This window comes from Carassius auratus, unplaced genomic scaffold (assembly GCF_003368295.1).
Source record: "Carassius auratus strain Wakin unplaced genomic scaffold, ASM336829v1 scaf_tig00014648, whole genome shotgun sequence".
NCBI classification, from domain to species: domain Eukaryota; kingdom Metazoa; phylum Chordata; class Actinopteri; order Cypriniformes; family Cyprinidae; genus Carassius; species Carassius auratus.
Window position 1 is genome coordinate 36,831 of NW_020524516.1, and position 6,203 is coordinate 43,033.

At 34.7% G+C, this 6,203-nt stretch overlaps 1 long non-coding RNA gene across 1 annotated transcript; it reads right to left on the reverse strand.

The window, feature by feature from the left end:
• Window positions 1-3,208: 3,208 nt before the first annotated feature.
• On the reverse strand, window positions 3,209-4,146 carry LOC113074442 (uncharacterized). The gene is made up of 3 exons (XR_003280648.1): window positions 4,009-4,146; window positions 3,793-3,924; window positions 3,209-3,247 (listed from the first exon to the last, which is right to left on the reverse strand). It is a non-coding gene; the product is annotated as an uncharacterized LOC113074442 (long non-coding RNA).
• Window positions 4,147-6,203: the final 2,057 nt, after the last annotated feature.

The window sequence follows — 6,203 nt, forward strand, 5'->3', positions numbered from 1 at the left end:
TTCTTTCATACTGCTTCTGTTCTCATTAAAATCCTTCAAAAAGTATTGCAAGTTCTCTTTTTGTAATATTTTCTTAAACTTTTTCCAGTTCTTTCTTCAGAAATGTGAATATTTTGCTCTCAAGATCCTACAAAGACAGAAAAAAATGAATGACAGACAAATCATCTAATTTGGTAAAAATTATTTATTCAGTAATGAAAAATATTTATCAAAAATAAAGTTGAGTAACTTTAATTTGCTGTAAAAATGAATAAAAATAGGTTATCATTCTTATTTTATGGGTTCTTAAGAAAAAAACAGAAATAAAAGTTCTGTCACTCTTATTCAATAACATTTGTTTATTATCATTATTAAATATTCCTGAAAATGTGTTTTATTACCTGAAAGATCTGCAGGAGACTGTCTGTAAAATTATTGTGGTTCCTGTGAGACTGTAAATCTGGATCTAATGTTTCATACTGAAGCCTGATATTAAATAAAATAAATAAAAATACTGCATTTTAGGACAATTTACCAAAATATCCTGTAAACATTTTTATCAAAGAGAAAAACAATACGGTGATAAATGTAAGTTTTATAATAATTATTAATGAATATACTTTCTGACACAAATGTGTAAACAAAAATCAGAAACAGATCAAATACCGTTTGGTTTGTGATGTTGTTTCTTCACTGAAGTATGGTCCTTCTGTCTTTGACTGGTCACTCTTCACAGACACAGAGCTGGACACATGTGAGTCTGATCTTACACTAATGACACAAAGAACAAAACACTTTACTACAGGAGCTCCTTCAGTCTCATTTAAAGAGCTTCACTGTTGAGGATGGTAATGAAGCACAGTATAGACATGCATTAGTCCATCTATGACTATGGATAGATGGAAAGACATATTCATGTTTGGCTGCATGATCTATTTTCATGGTTAATTTATACCTCCTTGTGGCTGCTTGTGTGATTGTGTTACTGGAAAGAAGCTCCAGACTGAGTTTCAATAAAGAGGAAATCGGTGATTTATTGTTTATTTCATTCATTTCTATCACAAGCATCTTAGTGGAGAAATAAGCCAACACTACATTATAATGTCATAGATAATAAATACCTTTTGATAGGTGTTTTTTCATCACTGAACTCCGGTATGTCACCATCCTTTGACCAGTCACTCTTCACAGACACATGTGATCCTGATCTTACACTAAATGACACAAAGAGAGAAGAGAAACTACAGGAGGTTCATCTGTTTTATATTGACACACATTCTCTCTAGTCCGTCACAGAAACGTTTGGAGAGTTTTAAAGATAGCAGTCATTCTTGTTTACAGATTTACATTTGTTAAACAATTTCTGTAAAGTACTTCAAATGTGAGAATAAATATATTTTTGCAAATATTTGACTGATCTAATTAGTTATGCAACTCTCTTACGTTTCAGATACAATCTCATAAAAGTTATATTTTTTCTTCTTCACTGTAACAACTTTATGTCATGAAGTGTCAATATAAAATACAGTTATTTAGGTGTGGTTTACTGTATTTTATGTACCGTGTATTTAGGTGCGCTTTATTTTATGTACCGTGTATTTAGGTGCGCTTTACTGTATTTTATGTACCGTGTATTTAGGTGCGGTTTATTGTATTTTATGTACCGTGTATATTTAGGTGCGGTTTATTCTATTTTATGTACCGTGTATTTAGGTGCGGTTTACTGTATTTTATGTACCGTTTATTTAGGTGCGGTTTACTGTATTTTATTTACCGTGTGTATTTAGGTGCGCTTTACTCTATTTTATGTACCGTGTATTTAGGTGCGCTTTATTGTATTTTATGTACCGTGTATATTTAGGTGCGGTTTACTGTATTTTATGTACTGTGTATTTAGGTGCGGTTTACTGTATTTTATGTACAGTGTATATTTAGGTGCGGTTTATTGTATTTTATGTACCGTGTGTATTTAGGTGTGGTTTACTGTATTTTATGTACCGTGTGTATTTAGGTGCGGTTTACTGTATTTTATGTACTGTGTATTTAGGTGTGGTTTACTGTATTTTATGTACAGTGTATATTTAGGTGCGGTTTACTGTATTTTATGTACCGTGTGTATTTAGGTGCGGTTTACTGTATTTTATGTACTGTGTATTTTAGGTGCGGTTTACTGTATTTTATGTACAGTGTATATTTAGGTGCGGTTTACTGTATTTTATGTACAGTGTATATTTAGGTGCGGTTTACTGTATTTTATGTACAGTGTATATTTAGCTGTGGTTTATTGTATTTTATGTACAGTGTATTTAGGTGTGTATATCTGATGTTGTACACAGGAAGCTGGGAGAAAATGCACTGCAGCTTCATAAAGCGTGCTGTACACAAGCTAACCTTTGGGTCGTACGGCTCAGGAACAGAGTTATTAATAAATCTTAAACACTGAATCCAAACAAAGAGGGTTTGCTTTCTCATCCAAACACACAGCGTCTCCACAACATGACGACAACACTACAACTCACTGAAGCCTCGTCTTCTCTTTGTGTAAACCTTTGAACAGCATTACACTAATATTTCACATTGTGATGCACACATTTGTGAAATTAATATCTGGACTTCAGTCAAGGCATTTTAATCATTTCTGGATCAGTGTTCTCTGTTAGACAGAATAAATCACTTTACAGGAGACTGTGACCTTTGTAACGTTGAAGATTTTACACAAACAGATACATTACACACTAAAGAAAGATTATATCATATATTTATCATATAAATCTTTAAAATAAGTGTGCAATCCTTTTTTAATGTCTGACAATCAATTTATGACCTAAAAAACAAAATCACTGATGTGGAATAACTGACTTAAGTACAGACCCAGTGCTGAAGAGCATAAATTGACTGTAAATGATGATTTGGATTTCCTATTCTGAGATATTTATAATCTATTGGCTATTTTTTTTTTTATATATACAAATGTTATTTTTAATTGGGACATTCTGAAGCTCTGAAGTTCTGCAAATCAGTTGTAAATACACAAAGTGTGTTACATTTTCCTTTTTTTCCCAGCAACACAGTTTGTTAAGGTTATGTTTCTTCGAGCAAACCTCTGAAAGTGCAGCAGTGTTTAAAAGGATTCTCTAAAAAACAGACTCAGTCTTACCTCTGTTTCTGTGAGAGACTCATCTTTCCTCTCTTCTCTGACAGACTGCAGATGAACAGCTCAACACTGAGCTCTTTGTGTCTCTGAAGACGATCAGATGCTCATCATGACCTGGACATGACAATCAGATCAAGATCATGAGAGTTCAGAGGAACAAATGATGAAGAAAATAACTAGTGCTGAATCTTTGAGTTATCAAGCGATCAATATACAAATACAATATGCTACAAATATACTGCCATGTAATAATCTCTTCAGATCACTCACAACACACGTCTTTATTTACATACACATTACTTAAGAAGTTTAAAAGAAGATTAGTTTGCTCGTGTTTATCGTCTCTATAACCGGAAGAACAGGTTTGATCTGACCTCAGAGTACTTTCGGTTTCGAGTCTTAAACTGGAAGAAGGAGAAATAAAATAACACGTTTAGAATTAATCTGAATGCTTCATTTGTAAAGACTTGTTCAAATGTTTTAACACGCCTCGATCGGCTTAAAACGGTTTGTTTTATTAATCTTTCTGTTTCTCGGTGGTTTGTTATTCGACGACAGACAGGTATAAGTTATAACTGAACAAATCACCCTTCATCCAGCTCTGAAATGCGTTCATCATTCTCCTAAATAAGTGTAATGGTGAAAGTATTCAGACTTACTTGCAGTAGTTCAGACGATCTTGTGCTGCAGGAACAGAATCCAGAAGTCTTTCCAACACTTCCGGTTTGTGATCGCTGTTAAACACCTGTGCGATCTTCACGATTGATGTTTGTCACCTGACACGACTTCATCTTGGAGAAAATCAAAGTCCAGTTAACAACAGATCTCGTGCATCAGCGCCACCAACTGGACAGGAATGTGAAGCACAAACACACCTGCTTTCTCCTTCTTCTTCCTTCTAACAGCAGATCCCAAACTAAAACAGTGCACTAGCGCCACCTGCTGTTTCTTCACATTCTCCCTCTCAATCTGCTCCATTCACCTCCTTCTGATACATTTGACTACTCTGAAGGGTTAATGAATAATGACAGACAAATCATATCTAATAATCCAAGACAAACATATCAATCTGAAAGGTAATGATTATATGAACTGAAAAGAGTTTGTGATGTTTATCTGATAGACTGAGACATTTCTGGATCTGATGAAGAGAAACCCCAGGAACACAGAAGAAAGATCTTGTTTGAGACTCGAATCTCAATCATTAGACTGTAAAAAGTGTGAGAGATGAGAGAGATCTACCTTTATCTGTTCTCACAATGGACAGATATTCAATGAGTATGGCAGAAATTTAGGCAGTACCTCACCATTGTGAAGCAGAGTATTATAGTTTGACCCAAACATGATTGTCCCGTGACGTGACAGCATTGGGTAGAGTAATTAACTCATTTACAACCTTCCTTACAAATGGGTGCATAGTACTTATTATTATTTTTATTATAAATGTTATTTACTCTTACAGTTACATGATGCATTTCTGGTTTCAAATTGTTGTCATGGTGGTACTTCCCAGATAGCATACATATTCGGGCCTCATCTGGGCCAACTATGGCACATCTGGCTCAGTTCTGGCAGCGGCAGAGGTTATACGGGCCATCTCTGGCCCACACACATCAAGCCGGTTTTAGTTTGAGTCATGGCTTGCTGTGTGTGGGCCAGATCTGGCCCGTGTATGACAAACCGGCTTTAATTTGAGTCGTGGCTTGCTGTGTGTGGGCCAGATCTGGCCCGTGTATGACAAACCGGCTTTAATTTGAGTCGTGGCTTGCTGTGTGTGGGCCAGATCTGGCCCGTGTATGACAAACCGGCTTTAATTTGAGTCGTGGCTTGCTGTGTGTGGGCCAGATCTGGCCCGTGTGTGACAAATCGGCTTTAATTTGAGTCGTGGCTTGCTGTGTATGGGCCAGATCCAGGCCTGTGTGTGACAAACCGGTTTTAGGCTGAGTTCTGGCTTGGTGTATGTGTGCCAGTATTTTGAGTACTGGATGCCCATAATATTTTAGGACACGTAATATAAATACATACACACATTTATTTGACCTAAACGGACCTGTTATGAAGCTGCAATGTTATTCAATTTTTTTTACATTTTTGTACCATGTCCTCTGGTGTGACACCATGTCCTTTGAACTTTTTCGGAACCACTACAAATGTTTTATGCTTTGTTGTGCATTAATATGACACCCCTAAATTATATATATTTTTTTTATTAAAAAGTGCATGTTAAGCTACATAATCCTTGAAAAATGTGCAAATGTGTCTTGCTTGCCACTAATGACAGGTTAGCTTGGAATAGCAAGGTCATTAATTGACAGAAAAGGCTGAAACGTCCTTTGGTGTGATAAAAAAAAAAGTCCTCCATTGTGACACCTGTACTGTCACACCACAGGACAAAGTTTCTTTAAAAATAATTTAAATAATTAAATAATATTTGTTTAACTCCTTTTTTATACTTTTAAATGCAATAATTACATTCATTAAATTAAACTCTAATCATCAAAAAAAATGAATCTTTAGAATATGAAATATATGAAAATTTCACTTTTTAATAAAAAAATGTTACAAAAAACTTTTTTCATGATATTCACATTTCTTCAAGATGCACCTTATACACACACACACACACACACACACACACACACACACACACATATATATATATATATATATATATATATATATATATACACACACACACACACACACACACACACACACACACACATACATACATATATGAGTGTTCGTAAAAGCAACAATACAAAATCTTAAACTATAAAAGTGCCACTTTGTCCCACTATTATGTGCAGGCCTGGCATTTTGCACTGGGCTATAAAACTACAAAATGAATTTTAAATTAGCAATATCATAATTGAATGACATTTTGAATTATGTAGTGATCTAATTCTATCCACCAAACAATTGTATGTGAATGTGTGAGAATTATGGTCATGGTTATAGGGAAATAACAAGAAGAACAAAGTGCAGTAAACGGTAAAAACTGTTTGCACTACAAACCAGTACGTTCATAATTAAGACAATACATTAAAAATAACATGGTAAGATACAG